General features: G+C 39.2%; 1 pseudogene; it reads left to right on the top strand.

Moving 5' to 3' along the window:
- Nucleotides 1-891: 891 nt before the first annotated feature.
- LOC122348953 lies at nt 892-20820 on the top strand (annotated as a pseudogene).
- Nucleotides 20821-20916: the final 96 nt, after the last annotated feature.

The following is a 20916-nucleotide window of genomic DNA, read 5'->3' on the forward strand; positions in this document are numbered from 1 at the left end:
TTTGTGTAATTGGGTGTGAATATGTGGCTTGTTTCTGGGCAGGACAACTTTATGAGCTTATAATTGTCTTTTTCTACATTGTAGTTTTTTACTGACTCGTAATTGAAGTCAAGTTCATTTTGTTTGTTGTATGTGGATTTGACCTAAAGAGGGCGCCGTCTCCTAAAGCAAGAGTTTGAATGGAAGTTTTGATCTGATTGAACGTTTCTTAAGTGTATAATATAGTAATCATAAAGCTACAAAAAATAAGTCGGTGTTAAATTGTACAAGTATTTAATTCGCCATGCATATAAACGCAACATTTGATGTATTTTTTTTATTTATCTATTTTAACAAATGCAATGATATGGTGCACCGCATTATTTACCGCTGGCTAGGTAAAGTTATGTGTGTTATTATTAGTTTATATATGAGTGTATATAAGTATATGTAGCCTGTTTAACGTACCGCAGTAAATTGAGAAAGTATAAGTAGTTATGAATACATTTTCTAAATATAACTACTCATGTGTGCCAAATGTTACATGTAACATTTCACTGTCTATTTCTCTTAAGTGGCCAGTAGCCGTCAATTTAGATTTTTTTTTTTTGTTGTTTTTGTATTTATCATATAAAAGTGATTTTTAAGATAAAAATAAAACGAGTGAACGTTAAATCCTAGACCCAGTGTCTGATCAGCACAATTAAAAATGTGGAACAAATGTACAATGTGGGATATTGCGTTATTTTAATGTTGATACTTGCATACGATATAATTTTATTCAGGCTTTGAAGCTACAAAAAAAGTGATCTATATTGTAATTTTTTAACACTTGCGCGCGCCCATGTTTCGTGCCGGCGCACTCGTGCACGAGCCGCGTCGGAATGGCCGAGGAGCGCGTTCACGGAAGTGTGTGCGAGGGAGGAGGGAAGAACGCAATCGGCTGAGGAGTTTTTAATGTCCGCCATGTTGTGAATGGCGCACTGAGGCAGCGAGCGAAAACACACACACCCGCCTCTGCTTCTCCTCGCTGGAGCTCTTCTATTCCATTATTTTTTCTCATTCTCCAACTCCATCCACCCTCCTCCATGAGATCCGTGGCGGTTTTATGGGTGATTGTGAGGGGATCGGATAGATTTATAGAGTAAAATGAGTAAACTGTCGTTCAGGGCGCGGGCGCTGGACGCTCTCAAACCGCTGCCCGTTTTCCGCTGCGAGGATCTGCCAGACCTGCACGAGTACGCGTCCATCAACCGCGCCGTGCCGCAGATGCCCACCGGCATGGAGAAGGACGAGGAATCGGTACGATTTTCACCATGCAACCGCCGGTTTTGTGCGATACAAATGTTTTTTTTCCTGTCGATCTGCGCAGCTTTGGATGCAACAAAATGGCCGACTGCGCGTGAAGCGTTTTACACGGTGTTTTGGACCCGTTTTGCAGTGTGCATTGAATTTGACGTCTGGTATATGCAGTTGGATTTATTTTATGGCTGTTTGGGGTGTGAAAGTCGGGTTTTGTCTATCCGTTCGGACACGAATCGTGCAGCAAAACACAAAAGGAGTCATGTGACCGCAGAGGCGCCGACATTTTGTTGGATTTTTTCCTGCAGTTTCCGCAAACGACAGCCAGAGGGCGGGAAATCCCGCTGTCAGGGGAAACCTGGAAATATCTGAGAATATTTGAAATGAATAGTTTGCCCACAAAAAAATTAATTCTGTTGGTTGCTCACCTTCATGTTGTTCCAGTTCTATATGATCTTTTCTATATGGATTTGCTTCATCTTGGTCATCTTTCACTTCCATTTTCATACAACCAAGTGAATGATGCCCTGCGCTCTTCTCAAAAAAAGTGAACCGTACAGGGTTTGAACAACATGAAGGCGGATAATGACAGAATTTCATATTTTGAGTCACTTTTTTCTTTTAATATTTTCCTCCTTTTTTCCATACCTGGAAATTCTTGGGGGGTTTTTTGGGTGACGTTTGTGCTAATTTTTTCTTGCCTGTACTTTCCTATTTGTGAAGGCAAAGTTTATGCAGTTTTTATCCTCAAATTAAATGTAATCATGAATGAATGGGACATGTATCGGTCTTGAGGGGCAGAACACTGGAGAGCGAGGCTGAGCTGAAGGCCCCTAATAAGATGCTGCTGTCTGATTTCTTATTAGGGCCCTTGGGCCGCTAGCATCAATGACTGCATTTTCATGCCCCGAAATATTTCAGTTTGATTCAATTTAGCAATTTCAGTTATACAAGTAAGCATGTAAACTTGATTGCCTCAAAAAAAATAATCCAACATCCTTATTTTGTGAATCAAAAGACATGTAAACAACACAAACTTTAAAACAAACAGCCTACGTCTTCAATTAATTGCATGCTTCTCAAGTCAAGTGGCTTTTATTTTGTGCTACTCTAAAAGATAATGGGAATCGGTGAGATCATTAAGTGAACATCTTTCCTATTTAAAATCGGAATGCTCTTGCTTTCTAGATTTTACACTCTTTAACACTATCTTTTAAGTTTTATCCAAAACCTCAAAGAATGTGCATGCAAATGTGGCCAACGACAACAGAATTTCAAGTCTCTTCTTCTACTCTTGTGGAGGTTCGTGAGTGGCGGTTCTTTACAGTTTGAGCCCATTCTTATTAAAATGCAGTGTTTGATTAATGAAATTTATGCGAGATTTATTAATAGGAATTCAAGGTGGGCCTGAGGCCCCTCTGGAAGGTCATGCACGCTCGAGGCGAGTTTTAAGGCTGTAAAGCGTTGGTGTCGAACTCGATTCCTGGAGGGCCACAGAGCTGTACAGTTTTGCTCGACCCTAATCAAACACACCTGATCCAGCTAATCAAGGTCTTCAGGGTCACTCCCAGGCAGGTGTGATTTGCAGCTGGTTGGAGATAAACTCTGCAGAGCTGTGGCCCTCCAAGAATTGCGTTTGAGACCAATGGTTGTAGGGCCTTTTCACTTGTGTCCTCTCATTGGAGAGAATCATTGTTTTAACGTGATTATGGTTTCTGCCTACATATCGGATGCCGCTCGTCCATATAAAAATGAGTTAAAACAACCCTGATGTAGAATAACATTGTAGAAATTGTTCCACCATGAAAGTTTGAATTTTGGATGATTTGAGATCATTGAGTGCATGCATTTTCTACGCAGGTCTAAATACTGGCGTTCAAACAGACCCAAGTGATCAGAAAAATAATTTGTAGTCTCAGTTTAGTTTTGTGTGTCATTTTTGTGTAGTATTTTGGTGACTTTTGAGGATGACTCATCCTACATTTTTAGGTTTTGAGATGATTCTGAAAATGAATACGATGTGGGTAACTGGTTAAAGCTCTGATACGTTTTTTTAATGTGTGGCAGAGTATTTTCTTCAATTTTAAGTGTTTTGTCATCTGTAATCTGGTTTAGTTCCTTGGCTGTTGTTACGGCAGGGTCAAAAGTTTTACAGTTCCCCATAGATCTTTTTCAAGCAGTGACACAAGCTCTGTTAAGATACGCTGCTTTTGTACCGTTCTATTTTGTGGCTTTTGCTTTCGCATCTGCCCTGATGTCTTTGCTGGTCCTTTTGTAGGCCAGACCAACAGTTTCTCTCAGAGAAGAAAACTGGGTACTGAGAGGTGAAATTAAGTGCAAGAAGTCTTTCCTGAACAGCGTGGGAACTCTTGGTGCTCTCATAAATAACTCCTATAATTGTGCTTTCATTAGCGTGTGCGCTAATATGCTGCGCTTTCAAAGGTTACCAGATAAATTGTTTGCAATAGTTGGGTTCTTTTTGCATCTTCTCAAAACATTCTGTGCAGAATAGCTTTTAAATGGGCACTGGAAATTCATCTGTTACTGGATGTTTGTTTATGCTTAGTGTTTTATTTAACTGATGTGCTATATTACAAAAAGATAACTCTTCTTCCAGTAAAAGCAAAGCCAAATCTTTAACATTGTTGCATTGCATGACCCTTCAGAAATCATGCTGATTTGGTGGAAGTTTAGTTTTTGTTGTTGTTTCTTTTACAGTTCATAAAGACTTATTTTATATTATTGCAAAGAATGGGTTAATGCAAAAACAATTGTAACTTATCTTTTGGAAAAGGTTTCTATTTTTAGTGACCATAAAGATTAAATAGTTATCTGCATATTGCTATTGCATCCCTGCTAAAAGGGTCCTCATGTGTTTTTAAAATGTTAACGTCTTTGCATTTAATTGACCCTGTTTATTGTGTAACAGGTTTTAACGATGTGTACATGTAAACGTATTGTTTGGCAGAAGTGTTTACTGTACATCTCATCGGCTGACCACTTCCAAAATGTTACCATCAACTTAATGAGAACGCATGGGAACTCAAATGTGCAGTGATCATTAAACTTGGTGATAGTTGGGATAATGAGGGAGCATCCTGGTATTGTTCATTAAGCGATCAAACGTTGCTCATCACATGACACTATGTAGGATGCTGTTCTTGAGATGTGATGCCTCTATTGTTTAAAGATGGAACCTGTTGACCCTACTGTGTGTTGACAAACAGCGATGGTACTTGACGTGCTTGTTCAAGTGAAACAAACATTTCAAAAGCTGTTACACTGTTAATGAACCTTGTATGACAGTAGAAGATCGTATCTTTTACGGTGTCATTATTGTAAGTTTCTAATTTTTGACCTTTTCTGTGTCATAGAGGCGAAAGGCTCTTGTCGCCCGAAAGCTGCAAATTCCTCCTGCTTTGTCAACAAACATTCGCTAATTAAATGTCGTCTGCGTGTTTTTGCAAGATATTGATCTGGCGTAGCTGGTTTTTCTCTTGATGTTAACCCTTGAGCATGCTTGGTTCTGCTTGTTTAAACTGGATATACTGCGTACGTTGCTGATGTCTCAACTGCACATTGACCTTGTTTGAAATCATATTCTTGTGCCATCATGACCATCATCAACCGTTTGTGTCAGTTAGGGCAGTCCTTTGAGCGGTGCAACTGGTGCACTCAGAAGTGGCCCCCTGTTGAATGTTGTGTTGTCAAAAGTACAGACTGTATGACCGACTAGTATCAGTATTACAATTTTAAAAACGACGCTAACAAACGCTCCTGTCGTTCTGTGGAGAGCATAACATGATGATCTTTTTAGCCAATCACAGACATAGTTGTTGAGCGCGCGCGACGGTATGGCCAATGGACTGTTTAAGAATCTGATCTAATGTTAGCGGACGATGGACACTTCAGGGTGTACTACGCACTACGATTGTGTACGATTGCCCCCCTCCCCGTTACCCTCCTGGTCGGCATTTACATTGCGCTTTAGCGTATGTGCCGTTTGATGCAACATTTTTCAAGATAAACAGGAAGAGAAGCGCTCTCGCAAGGCACAAGGGAGTCCACTTAATGGAGTTCACTTTGTGGTTTATTATTTTGGTCAACAGACCTCTCGCAGCTATTGATGAACAGGTCTATCACCTTTTGTGGCCCTGAAAGTTTCAAGCGTTAAGCTCTTCCTACACACTTAGCGCTTCGCGCTGCCAAAAAATCGCACCCGAGCCCAACTGAACCGTGCTCTGGCCCACCTCTTCCCAGCATGCCAGGGATAGTTAAACAAACCGTGCACACACTCCTAGTCAAACGAACCACGCTTTGGTGGTCAAACGCACTCAGGCACGGTTCGGAGTACACTTTTACTCTCAAGTCGGTACTTTTGGAAGTTCAGTGTTGACTAATTTCAGTATTACCTGCATTTATCCGTCTTCATTCGATGTATCTTTTTCTGTGATGTATTGCCATGGTTTAGACTTTTAGTAACCTGTGTAGGGTCTTTGGCAAATATCCTCAATCCAGCAAGTCGGTTTTCCCAGACATGACAGTTTCTCTCTTTCAGCGACATTCCAGAGTGTAGTCTAGGCTAGAGGTCATGGCAGCATTCCAGACAAGTTTGACCTGATTTATTTTTTCCCGCCGCTTCCAGGACAGAATGCCAAGGCTGTGTAAATGACCTGGCATGTTCTTTTCAGATCAGCAGTGGGAATATTTGCTGATAAGGAAAGAGAATGTTTCTAATGCAGTTTGATGTGAGAAGCGATTGAATGGTACAGTCTTTTAATGTTGTCTGTAAATGAAGCTTTCAGCTCTGGCCTGAGGGGATCTTTCTGGAAGAACAACAGACTCTTACTTTATTGCTTTTGATTGGATTCATTCATTTCCATTCAGCACTTTTACCCTCATCCAGGAACTTGGATTGGAGATCAGTAAAGATTTTTAATGTTTCATTCCTCCTGTAGTCTGTAACGATAACGGGCTGTTTATATTGGTCAGTCTGATTTGAGAATATCAGGTGCGGTTGGTTGAGCGACCGTTTTCATTTTTAAACTGGTAACAGTTCTGTTTGTGAATGTTTTTGTGATTTTAATCATCATTTGAAATGCATGTTTTTTTCATCTCAGCATTGTTCTACATTACTGTTCAAAAGTTTGGTTGGGAAGATTTATTTTGAAAAAGAAATGTTCATAAAAAATAATTTGGTCAAATATACAAAATGTCAATATTGTAAAATACAATTTTAAAAGATCTGCTTTCTATTTATGTATACATTTAAAATTTATTCCTGAGATCAGATTAAAAACAGTTATGCTGCTGCTTAATGTTGTTGAAACAGTGATGCATTATCTTAGGATTTTTGAACAGAAAGTTAAAAACAGCATTTTTGCGATATTGAGTAGATTGTCAGTGATTTACGGCTCTGCGTATTAACTGCTGCTCCATTTGAAAACCATTTGGTGGAGATTTACCGCTAATCAAGGAACTGGATTTACTAACCAGATGTGCATGATTATCCCATGCAATATATGGCCCCTAGTATGTATGATTTGAGACTTCAGAGTTTCTGTAGGAAGTAATTTGTGTTAGACAGTGGTAGCAATGTGTCAGTTAGTAAAGAGATTCTGCTACAGTTTATATCACAATGTTATATTTTTAAAAATACCTTCAAATATCATTTATAATATATTATAATGGGGTTTGTAGTCATTTGTAATAACGATCAAAAAAATTATTAAGCTTTCAAAGTTTTTTTCCCCAATGTGCTAGTGTCAAATAGGCATTTCTGTATTTTTAGCGTGTGTGCACTATTTTATATAAATAAATAATATTTGCCACACTAAGATGGTTTGTTGATCAGTGTCGGACAAGAGACTTTGGAAAAAATATATGATAATTCCTAATTCAGGATTTAGTCACGAGATCTTACTTGAAGACACTTAGAGGTCGTTTTTTCTTTCAGAGCTTTTCTTTTTGTGATCTTTTGTTTTCTCTCTCCCTCATCTGTTTGTAATTATGATCCTCTGGGGTCATTGACGGGGTCACCCTCAGCAGGGGAGAGCATTTGCAATCCGAAGGTTATTCAGAAGACCATGCCAAAGGAAGTCTGGCTTTTGTCTGCTGATAATTGCCTCCTTGCGTAAGACCTTTGAGTCAGGGCTCGCAGCTGAGTCATTTAAACGAGTGTGAGAGAGTTTGGACTCAATTGAACTATTGAAAGTTAGTTTTGGGGTTTTTTTTTACGATGGCTGGCAAGAACAAACTGTTAATATTTAAATGTTTTTTTTGCTTTCTTATTGCCATTGCATCATAGACTTTATCTCCAGAGTTAGTTTGAGCTCCTCTGGTGAAATGCTTTCAGACTATTAGGGGTGGGAGAAAAAAAATGTATATAAAAATGTAGCCATGTGCAGTAATATTGAAAACCGAGAATGTGTAGCTTTATGCTAGTCACAGACTTAAATGCGCTTTTGAGCGGTCTCAAATTAAAATGTCTTGCTCTGCTTTATCTTAAAATATGTCTTTGTCATTGCTCTCTGTGAAGATGCACATCTGTAATGTTTTCTTGGAAGGCAATTTTTAAGTTGCTTAAATGCCTAGTCCTGGTTTAAGCTATGCCACGTTTGTGAAACCGGTCCATTGAGTTAATAATGATAATCATAATTGAACTTTTAAGATGGCAGTACTGACACACAGATATTTCAACTATGAACGGAAAGCATAAAAGCTCCAATGTTGGTTAAGATGTAAAGTTGTAAAGATGCATTTGCACAGAAGTAGAATTAAGTTGAGGAAAAATGTAGATGAATTGTTTTGGAATCGGATCGAAACGTGCCTGAGGATTCCCACCCTTACAGGCTGCGAAAGTAAATTTATTTAATTTTAATTGAAGTGTAATTTTTTTCATATGAGCTCCTATGATGCATGACATCTGCTGAGCTGTCCCGTGTGAGACGTCTCAAAGACCAATTGGCTTTATTGAGGGAATCTCTCATTGCTTCATCAGCACTGGTTACTGTAAAATGGTCTTCTGGGAAAAATAGCAAAGGCTAATCATTGCAGTGTGTTTTTATCGTCTTTGGGGAAAAAAACGATGCTATCAGTTGTGTGCAATCAAGCAACAGGCGTGACGACAATCAAAACATTTATATCTTGAACTCTATCCCAAGCGGCTTCTGCACGTTGTCACTTGTTTTGTATACATCTTAGCAAATGGCCTGAAAGTCAGAGTTGTTCTGTTATTCATAACATTTCTCTTTTATTGGATTCAGTTGAGAATATAAAGGTTTGGAATATGGATCAATGCAATTTGCAAAATGTCTATACACGTACAAGAATTTTGTAAAATTGTAATATTTGAACTAAATATTGTTCATATTTTTTCTCAGTTTGTTGTATATCAATTTCAAACGAATGACACCTTTCCAATGCTAATATATGGAGTAGGTGTTTAATACATATGTGTTTGTACATTTTAACATTCTTCAGTGTATCTTCTTTTGTTCAATGGGAGAAAGAAACCTCGCTTGGTTTGATACTATTTGAGGTTTAGTAAATGACAAGACTTTTGGGTGAACTTTAAAACTCACTTTTTGTGGATCAGCATGATTCATACTTCGTCTGTGGAAATGTTTAACGAACCGTATGTCTCTTTCTTTTTGGCTGCTATAGGAACACCATCTCCAAAGGGCGATTTCCGCCCAGCAGGTGTATGGAGAGAAGAGGGATAACATGGTGATTCCCGTCCCAGAGGCTGAGAGCAACATCACCTACTATGACTCGCTCTACCCGGAGACTTCAAGATGCCAAAGCAGCTCATTCACATACAGCGTGAGAACACAGATCTTAATGAGAGAGTTTTTCTTTAATGAAGCAGTGGTTTGGGTTGGATTGTTATGGGGGGCAGGTATTAGAGCGTATGAATGAAAGCGATTGAAGCCTTTGTTGCCAACGTCTGTCCGCCTGTTCCTGAACAGCAGGTGTTTTGTTATTGTTTTTTGTTCTTGGTCAGTGCTTGTGGATTGCAGGCTGTGCCATCTGCCACATCCTATACATTTGGGTGCTTTGACTTCCTCTGGTTAAGATGTCCCCAGAATGCCTCTTCATATCAAAGATGTTTTGTTTTTTTGTAATGAGTTTGAGTGCATCTTTTTGAGCGTCTTCAAACCGAAAGTGGTTTGAGAGAAAATGTTTTAAATGTTTCTTGCTGGCAATCACACACTATTCTGCATAATCTATTTTAATAATGTGTTTTTGTTCACATGACGATTGAATTAGTCAATTTTGATGAGCCAGTGTCCGTTTCCTGGTTGAGGTTTAAGTCATTGCACGCTGTCGGAGTCGATTCTCATCCTAACTTTTTGCGTGTTAAAAAATCAAAACAACCTTGCATTGTCAATTGTTTACTCATAGCCTATATATATATATATATATATATATATATATATATATACACATGGGTCACCAAGTTTGGTTCTGGAGGGCCGTATCACTGCAGAGTTTAGCTTCAACCCTATCATAGGTCAATCATGGTCCTACTAGGTATAATTGAAACTTCCAGGCAGGTGTGTTGAGGCAAGTTGGAGATAAACTCTGCAGGACACTCGCCCTCCAGTGGAGCTCCACTTCCTCCGTGTGCATTCTTGAGATTGGATGGACCTAAGGCTGGAAAAATGTCATATCGGTATCAATTATATATTGATTTCAAATCCTTATTACGTACGTTAAATTGGCAAAATGTTGCCCAATTATTCTGTGTGAGTTTTATTCAAATTAACCACTGGTCTTACATAGAATTTGAATCATGACCACACATATTGAACTTAAATACAATATTAAAAAAAAAATGTTTGTTTCTATCTATTTGTATGAAAAACAGTAGTTTAAATACATTTAGTGTATGTGCATAAGCACTATATCTTAATCACAAAAAATAAATTCAATGTAAATGCATGGTAAATGATGTTGGTTTATGGATTGAGAAGTCTTCTGTTTCTCCTGTTTGTCAGTGCAGATTCTTCTGGTTTAAAAAACAACGTTAAATAAGTGTTCTTTGCCGTATTTAAGTTCTTCACACTGGATCTCACAGGGCTGTTTAATGCTGCAGTGACCAAGATTGATCAGCGGGCATCTGATCTAGTAAACCCGCACGCAGATAAAGGTCCTTTTGTTGTTCCTCTCCGCTTTTGGTATGCAAACATTATATCGAACATTTTTCGAACTCTTGATCGTTCTTAATCGAGGACTGTATTGCAATTATCGTAGTTTTTTCCTCTTCCACTAGGGGTGTGAATTAACACTAACCTAACCCAACCCCCGCTCCTCCTAGAGTCAAGGTCAAGTTAATTATAATTTTATGTAATTTTGTCTATAGCGACACATCACAAAAAATCATTTGATGTTACCTTTTATATAGAACAGGTCTATACCTTGTTCTCGGGAATGTGCAATATAAGGTTTTTTCATGGTAAATGATTCAAATTCTGCTCTATAACACACATTCTATCAGTTGCATTATCTCAGAATACTGTAAACCTGACATGCAGTCACATTAAAGGAATTGTTCACCCTAAAATAATAATCGCCCTATATTTTACTCACCCCGAAGCCATTCTTGGTGTACATGACTTTTTGTAGAAATGTATCCAAGCTTAATAATGCTCGTGGATAGCAGCAATTATTTTGCAGCTCCGTAAATCGGATATGTCCGCAAGTACTGTGACGTCAAACTTAACGATTTGCCTTCGGGGTGTTATCACATGGCACGCTCGTCACAGCACACTGCTTTTCTCAGTCACAAGTACATTATTTGCATGTGCTTTAAAACCTTGCTAGTCAAACATTTAATTCAAGCTGTTCTGACATGCGTTTCGCTGAGCTCGTAGACCATGCAGACTGAAAGTCTGTCCAACAGCGCCTAATTACTGAACTTATGAGTTATGTATCGCCTCTGATTAGAAATACTGTATAAGATTATATTCATGGGACCATCAGTAGTATCACTTCTGCTATGCATATGTAGAGCGTCCGCACAAGAGCGCCCTTTGACTTCCAGTATAAAGTGAACAATCATTACAGTAAGTCTGTACTCAATCTTCACTATGCTCTGTTTTGGGTAAAAATAGAAATATCATATTTGGATCATATTTTACTCTAAAAAGCAGGATTCCCTAAATGATCAATTTATAATACATCGATTAATCCAATACAAATGTTGTTAAACTGATAACCTTAGTTAATTACATTTAGTTTACAATTTTTTTTAAATCATTAATCACATTTAATGTACATGCTGAACTCAACTAATACACTTTTAAAATCAAAACGTTTGTCTCTTAATGTTTATGCTGATGCTGTTTAATGCATAATTTAAGGAAGGTTATTGTAAAGTTTACTTCCCAGTCAGTTTTGTTGGTCTACTTAAAATGTGTTCTTAGAAATCTCTTAGTCTGGTTCAGTGTTGTGATTATGTATAGGTTCGCTGTGTGAGGTGATTTATATTTAACTGCCATGACATGTAATTTCTCGGCCGTTTCCTCGATCGTGTGTGTGTGTGTGTGGGTAGAGAGAGTGATTGTGAGTTTAAGCGAGTCTGGCGGCCCCTGGGGTCTCTGTAATAGAAGCAGGAGGTGTCCTGCTGTCACAGAGTGTCTGAACACCCTCACACACACACACACACACACACCCCAGACGAGAGGGAGATGGAGGGAGAAAGTGAGAATGGGGCACTGGTAACTGTAGTGGGAACACTGTTCATTTAAGAAGCATCTCTTGGGTTCTCTGAAATATACATGATGGACAAGATGTGTGTTTTTGCATGGCTGACTCGAGGGAGTTTCATTGATTTATTGTTCTTAAGCTCCAGTATGCACCAGACTGTGTCTGAAAGGTCTCTTAAATGGGGTTTATTCTGGACAAAAACGTAAGCATTATGTGCCGTTTCAGAGCTTGTAAATCGATGCTACCATAATAATAGACTATAATGCAACAAAGTGATAGCCTAGCTCTTTTAGAAAATTGAATGGAGTCTGTGAAAGGTTGTACAGAAGATCATTTAGAAGTTTATTGAAAAACATTCTTAACATTTTTCTTTTTCTTTGAATGTTAATGATTTTAATGTTACTTATGCATGCACTTTAAAACTTTTTAGTATAAAATGCTATTTAGTACACTAGTGTAAATTTTTATGTAAAAGTGTGCTAAGTGGGTAGCTACACACTTCTTTTTTTTTTTTTTTTTTTTAAATAAGCAACAGTGTTCTTAACAGCTTGACATGCAACATATTTGACATCAATAGTAATATTTGGAATTTGGCCTGACTGACAGAAACCAATCAAAATTGCACCTTGATTGAAAACTTGAAAGATGAGTGACAGATAAGTGGCCATATTGACCTGGGACTTGCAGCAAACGTAAAAGAAAAGCTTCTATCTGATAGCTTTCTTTGAGCTTGTTTAACCTCCACTGCTTCTCTTTTCACAGCTTTCAGTCTGGATGCGGAGCAGCGGACTACGATCTGGACTCGGAGGATGAGGCTTTTGTGAATAAGCTGAAAAAGAAGCTGGAGGTGGAAGCCATGCAGTTCGAGGAGATGATTGACAGATTGGAGAAAGGCAGCGGACAGCAGGTTATTAAAAAGATTCACCGCTTACAATGTGAACTGTGGGATAAAAAACCTCTGGGATTTCAGTCAGTGATGCTCGAAACTTTAAATTGAAAGCTGAAGTGATTCTGCTAAACCTTTCTGTCTGAATCCAGGATGTCACTGCGTAGAATCCTTAAATTCCACAAACCGAGAGTTCTAAAGTTTAAATTGGTGATTGACTGAAGCAGATATCTAGAACATTCAGAAGATGAACAGCTGTCATTGAATGCTGATGAACTGTTTGATAGTGCTTGACAGTAAAGATATTTGTAATGCTAGAAAAGGTTTGTATTTCAAATTTATGCTGTTGTTCATGCTTTTTCTTCATCTGATTAAAAAAAAATAATAATTATATACATATATACTTATAACTTTTCCTGTTTATATTACTAGTAATAATATGACTTTATTTCTCTGTAACACAGCTGGTGACCCTGCAGGAAGCAAAGCTTTTACTGAAGGAGGATGACGATCTGATCAGGGAGGTGTTTGAGTACTGGAGCAGGAAGAGGAAACTGTGTAAAAGCGGATCCCTCATCCCAACCATCAAGCAGGAAAAGGGACGGTTCCAGCACCAATGACCCTATGTGGCCTTCAGGCGCAGGACCGAGAAGATGCAGGCGAGAAAGGTGAGCATTTCTGGTCAGAGCCATGTTAGTATCGATGTTGTTTTCCTAATCCTTTAACACTGATCCTCTATCAGCCTGTATAGATTAAAGCGACTCAATACAGTATCTACTTTCAGCCTTAAGTGTCTGTATTCAACACTTTGGATTCCTTTTTCTCCCCTGAAATCCACACAATTGTTTAATTATGGCATCTGCTAGCTAGACCATGCTAACGAGCAATATTTTGACCCCCACTGGTGTAAACTGGTTTGTAAATGCCAGATTGTTTTAATAGCACAAACAATAGGAGGCAGCCTATTAATATTGTTTTAATGGTTTGTTTTACTGCAGGCTTAGAAATAATGATAACTGGAAACAATGCATTTAGAAACCCACTTTATCAAGTTAAAGTTCTTCCAGGTTTAGATTTTCAACTTTGTTGTGAAGTTTCATAATGACTTGCAGGAGTGTGCTTCAAACAATCAGCAGTTGAGTTAATGATTGCCCTTCTGTGTGGTCTCTGCTGCCCATCAAACTGTAACGTTAATACATGATTTTTAGTTTTGAGCATGGCTGAACTGAAGGGGAAAAGATCGTTTTTCTTAGTTCATTATGTCAGGGTCTAATGGTAATTATTAAATGCAGTCCTGTGGTGCATAATTAGGAATCTTTCCTCTGTTCATTTTAAAGTGCTTGCCAAGCATGAAAGATAAAGCGGAGTGAGCTTCATTAAATTACAAATAACATTCAGTTTATGCTTTAAAAAAAAAAAAAAAAGCATTTGCATAATTATTAAAACAAAGGCCTGTTTGTCTAGAATGCATCCTGTTTCTGATTCAGTTCATTATTCCTGACTCAGCCCAAAAACATAATAAACAATATTAAATTATAAGCATAAAATAAACAGAAGTGACATAAAAGTAGCAGTTCCAAGTGTGTGTGTGGGTTTTGTTTTTGTTTTTTTTTTTTTTTTTGTGCCATTTTAAAATGTTGTAAAATGGTTATTTACAGGAAGAGCAGTTAGATGTTTTGTTTTATAAGTTTATTTTATGGTTGCATTGTTTTATGTAAATTAAAAATATTCAAATAGCTGTTTATTTGAACTTGCATGCATGTTCTAATTTATTGTGAATGTTTTGATTTTGTGAACAGTAACATATGTTGATGTGGTATCCGCAGCATAATTTTTTTTTTTTTTTAAACCAAAGATTTTAGTCTTCCTTTCGATCTTATGTCATTTAAGGCTTTTATTCCTCACCACTAAATATTAATTTATGAAGTTCACTAACAGTATTTTTCATGGTTCCTCAGAATCGTAAGAATGACGAGGCATCGTATGAGAAGATGCTCAAACTAAGAAGGGACCTGAGTCGAGCCGTCACTATCCTGGAGATGATTAAGAAAGCGAGAAAAGAGCAAACGAGAGCTGCTTCATCTCACACTGGAGATTGTAGAGAAGAGGTATGTTAACTCGCTTTCAGAAGCTCTTTTATCAATGGCGTATCGGGACGCTTGCTACAATGAATATACACGACCCAGCTTACCTTTGCATTTTAATATGCATAACCTACGTGACTCAGAATTTTCCTAATTGCTTCTGTAATTGTGTTTTATTCTGTGCTCGTTCATGCATATTGCAAACAGGCCATGCATTTTTAATTGGCTTAGGCATCATTGCATTCCCTAATTAAGGGGCTTGTTTTATATGGCTAAATGAGCAATTATGGTTCACCTTGTTTGTTAAGTAAAGGCCACGTAATCAAGGTCCATTATTCATTTGTCATCCTTAATCACTGAGATATGCTGGAAATTGTGTGTATACATATACCTCTCAGTGCTAAAAAAATATATATATATATATATATATATATATATATATATATGAACTATTTATAAAGTCAGGTGCATCTTCCTTTAAAAATGACCACTCTTTGTGTTCGCTTCAGAAATGCCATGCCCGACTTTGGTTCAGAAGTGATGGCAGAAGCACTAGCTATGGCAAAACCTGTTTACAAGATTCCCATAATACCCTTCTCCAGCAGCAGTCAGTACCGCCACCAGGACCACATAGACTTCAAAGACTACAAGACCAAGGTGGGACATCATATATCCTTGCACATTTCGGGTATACGAGTTACATTCTGGAAAATACAGTATGTGTAAGTACATGTATCTCTGTTTCAGCCTGAAAAGACGGAGGTGGTCAGAACAAAGAGGAAGTATGAGAAGAAGCCCAAAATCATGCCATTCTCCGCCCCATTGCATACTGGCCCTTCCTGTTTAACCCCAAAGACCTCAACCAGTACGACTTCCCCAGCTCTGATGAGGAGCCTTTTCACAGGTACACACGCAGGGCATTTGCTTGCTGGTTATAATCACTGTCTCTATTTGATCTATATACTGTGTGTGTGTATATATTATAAGAAATTAAGAAATTGTTCATTTGAAATCGAGATCTTTTGCTACTTCCATAAATGTGTTGACGGTCACTTTTGATCAATGAAATGCATCTTCAGTGAATAAAAGCATTCATAAAAAAATACTCTTACTGACCACAGACATTTGAATAGGAGTGAATCGAAAAACATTTAAATGGATTTGGTTGTCTAGCGTTAATTTGTGAACTTTTAGACTTCATTGTTCATGCAATCAGTGCATAAAAGACTTCCTGTTCCTGTTGTGTAGATACATTCTGGGTCATCAGAGGCCGAGGAAGAACAGAGCCAGATGGGCGTTTGCCTTCAGGCGGAAAGCAGGATGTGTTTATCACGCTGTAGGTGTCGCTCGCTGACCTCATGTCTCATACCTTATGCTTCCTCTGTTGCGCATCCTTTCATCGTTCCTCTTTCCTCAAATTGTTGTCCTACACCTCAGCATATCCTGATAAGCGTTACAGCCATGTAGACACTACAGCTCTGAGGCTGTTTTTCTGCTGTACTTTTCAGATGTGAATTATTTGTATAACTGACTATCAATACTTCTCTTCATTCCCATCATCCATTTATTTTACTCTCTTCTCTGTACGTTTCCCTTCATGTACCGTTTTCTGGCACATTCTCACTTGGTTTGTGTTGTGTTCCTGCAGCCCCGTTTGGATCAGAGCGGCGACTGGCCCTGGTCTGGAGAAACAGACGGAGGTCATGTGACCCACAGTTTGGTACTCCTAACCACTCTCACCATTCCCGCCACTGTGTCCGGGTTGTACGGCGTCGGGTGGGGCGGAGCGGCAGGTGAGTCAAGTCCATATGTCATCTGGTCTCATTCTGACTGATTTGAGTAATATTACCTGCTTGTAAAGGCTCATGAAACCACAGACTACTTTTTCAGAGATTTTGACAAAGGTGTTTGTGTTGCACGTCATAGACAATGCTAGCAATCGATAAATTCAAGCTCTTTGGGCTATTTTCAACAGTTTAAAAACTACATTGTGGTGACATCAACACATGCTGTTTTTTTAATTAAATAAAGCGTCTTCTCGTAGGATAGGAACACGCCAGTCTCAATAATTTGATAAACACCGAATCATCAGTGTATGGTAGGCATTGATATTGCCAAATCACAAATGGTTATATAAACGCAGCTGAATAAGCCTTAAAGTTATCAGAGGTGCAACAGCATATATGGTTGTGATGCACAATGCAAATGGCTACGCATGTGCTTTTAACTCAACGAGAATGAAAAGAAGCTGTATGTTTTCTGTCCCCCCTCTGCTCCGCAACACACCATGCCCGCTTTTTTTTTTTTTTTTTTTTTTTTTTAAAGGGGTTTTAGTGACCCTTTAATCGCATTTAATCTATTCCTCAGGTTTCTTCTGGACCGGGCTTATTCGGATTTAAATGGATTATTCCAAAGTCTGGACTCAAATTCAGAGCCGGGCCTGTCCTTCCCTGCTTCTCCTCTACATCTGAAACCACTTCCCAGACCGTTACCTCATCCTCTTCGTCACAGTCCTCATCCTCTTCTTCCTCTCATACTCACGTATTCAGACATGAGGCAGATTCTCAGAAATATCAAGCGTGCGCTGGAGGCACTTTAAAACCACGGACACTAACCAGCCAGTCAGGCGCGGGGATGCGCTGTCACGGAGACCGCTTAGGGGTTGGTGCGGAGCGGCGCGAGGCCAGGTGGCAGTACTCTGGGCAGAGCAGCGAGCGCAGGACCACCGCGCAGTAGGTGAGTGGACTGCGTCCCGCTAGTATGCATGCGGCGCTGGAACTGTTTGTTTGCTCATGTTTTATTCAGCACCGTCAATAAAGTCTGGAAATAAACACAAATGATTGACAGTTATTATAATTGAAAAAGCTGTGTTGCTGCAGCAATGATATTTCCAGCCCTTCACTTGCAGCGCCTTTTTCTGTAGAGATGCACAAACTACATGTTTTCGAAATTAACTACGTGAATGAATTTAAGGAAGCTGAGCATAATTCCTGTGTGTATAATAACGGCTTTTCAGTGGGCACGACACATTTTCTAGCTATTTCATGTGTTCTGTATGCGTTTCCAAATGCTATAATTAAATTGTAAACATTTTTTTAATTGTACAGAAGACACAGAGGCATACAGTATATCGCATGTTCATCGCAATTGTTTGGTCCGATCCGTTGCCATTTTGAGTTGACAGATGTGGATTTGCATTTATTCATGTCTTTGCATTGACTCTGGATGTAATCTACTTCTAAACTAAATCTAGTTTACACCTTTAGATTTGGCCTACCATATCATAAAAAGAAAAAAGTTAAGGCAACCTTGCTTAGACCAACATTTTGTCGATGTTTGAAGAGTGCTGATTCACATTAAGACATAAACATTACTGAACCATTTGCAGAACCAAACTTTACATAAACCACTTGATTTTATAATTTTATCAAGTCAGACTAATTCCGTTTCCCTGCTCTTATGTAGAGTATAAATGTCTGCCAACACTTGACCAGTGACTAATTTGACTAAATATTTAAATGAGGACCTATCGATTGTGACATTTTTGGCTTGGTCGTTGACAAAGGAAAGCAATAAACCAGGAGAAGCAAATGTTCATCAGATGCACAGCTGCAGCTTTCATAAAATCTAATTAAGCGCGTCAGCATTAAATGAAACCCATTCAGGCGCGGCGCTTTACAAACGATGCCGTCTTTATTCTCCGTTTTCATTTCTGCGTGCCGCTCAGTGATCAGCTCAGATTTTAATGTCTACATGGATGTTGCTCTTTTGATGAAAACCTTTGCAATGCTGCGTTTCAACAGCTAAAATGGTCCAGCGTTGTGTTGAAGAATATATTAATTTGATTGGTGTATTATGTTTCTAAGCTAGTTCGAATGGAAGCGGTGCGTGCTGTTCTAAGCATGCTACCATTACCGCGAAATGGTGTTAACTTTAGCTGGCGTTGAGATGCGTGCGCCCGCCTCTACTTTTAAAGAAAAAAACAAAAGTTTTGTATCTTTCACTGAACAAGAAACACTGTGAAATTGTGATTCCGCTTGCGGATGTGTAATGTTTAGGTTTGATGTTCCAGCGTTCACGGCTGAGCAGTATCAGCAGCATCAAGAACAGCTGGCCCTCATGCCAGAAACAGCAGCTGGAGCAGATACAGCAGCAGGCCAGTGACACAGGCTCAAGTCAGGTGTGCGGAGGCATACGGAGTGTCACTTGTGTCTGGAAGTCTGATGGCTTGCGTAACATTCTCCTGCTGTGTCCTCAGTCTCTTGTGTCCAAGGCGCTGGACTCAGTCAGCGCCCAGTTTGCCGCCTCTGCACTCATGACCTCTGACCAGCTTTTGACCTAAAGGTCAAAGAGGCGCGCGTGGGAGGTGGAGTCAGCGGGGGTCGATCCAAGCTTCAGGTTTGTGTTCTGGACAAGCTAAATCCGTCGCGTCTGCTCATCCTGTAATATTGCTTTCAACTAACTGTTTGTTTTGCAGGAGTTTACAAAGAGTTGAGCGTCTCGCCGTCCTCTGCTTCGGTTTGACCAGTCAGCCAACATTTACCGCTGCCCCATGCCCACCTTCCTGTCGATCCACTAGCAACTCAACACAAGCTCGCCACACTGTCCACAACCCTATAGGTAATCACGGTAACAACACAGCCAACTCCACCTCTCAGGTCTAATCGGCAACAACCTGCGCTCCAGCGTCACCACCCTCCATCGCCAGTCTCAATGCCCGTCCACCTTCCCAGAAGTCTCAACAACGTACCACCACATGCCTTGAAGCTGCCGCCGCCAGCAACTGTCAGCTCCCCAAAGTCAACACCGGGTAAAAAATTACATGCATTTATGTTTGCTCGTCATGTAAACATGACGTATGATCTCTGGATTACTAGTTTACCAGAATATTTCAGACCATTCAGATGAAGAAAAATGCGTCGAGATCTGGACTCGGTAATGCCCGTTTTCCGCTCAAACACACCGAAAAGCGCCAGACAGAAAGAGAGAGAATCGCAGCTTTTTGTCAGTACCTCAACAAATAGATGCATGCACACAGCAGTGTCAAAATACCACGTTGAGGCCAGGATTCTGATAAGCGCTGTAAGGTATTATATCCGTGTCTTAAGTTAATAATATACAGTTGACGGGGAAAAAGCGAATGTGTCAGCTTTAGGTCAGTGCTTTTTGCCTTTTTAGCCTAGAAAAACTGAAAATGTTAGCTTTTAACAAAGATTTTATCAAGGTAAGCTTTACTGAGGTTTCACGATTACTGCCATACTGTATCGGCTATAGTCTATAACGCATATGTAAGGCTGTTCATCTGCAGTTTCGCGGTATGGTAACCATTAAAAGTAAGCTTTTAGTAATAAATGAAAGCTTAAAAATAATTACGATCCGTGACGGGTAACTGCATACCGCGAGATTAGTGATCCGCTCTCATAATAATAATATATCGCTTGTTTACAAATATATTACTATATTTGGGGCCAAACGCTGACGATCAAGCTTTATTTTTATGTATTTAGTAAGTAGATATAATCAAGCATTTAGTTTTCAAATAGTTGTATTTTAATAGTAACTGATCAGTGTTTGTATGTATGCTTTTTGAACTGTTTCTTTAACGGTGGATATTTCGTCCATTTATAAATATCTGGCTCTGTAAGTTAATGTTGATATTGCGTTGCAGCAGTTATTTTTCCAGATCTTAAGACTTCATAAATGACCGTTAAATCACTTTTAGGTCTTCCGTTTGAATAGCTTGGGTTGTTTATCAGGTTATTGATCGTTTCCTGTTTGTTTACAGGAGAATCCACGAGCAGGAAAAGCAGTCCCTCAACAGTATAGCAGAACACAGTGGCCATGGAGGTGGCGTAGTGACCGCTTTTGCCGAACATCGCTTTTCTTTTCTTCTTTTTTTTTTCGCCAGTCCAGTCTTCTGGTGTGCACCAGTGAGTTGGGAAGCAAAGGACA

Source organism: Puntigrus tetrazona, chromosome 1 (genome assembly GCF_018831695.1).
Source record: "Puntigrus tetrazona isolate hp1 chromosome 1, ASM1883169v1, whole genome shotgun sequence".
NCBI lineage: Eukaryota > Metazoa > Chordata > Actinopteri > Cypriniformes > Cyprinidae > Puntigrus > Puntigrus tetrazona.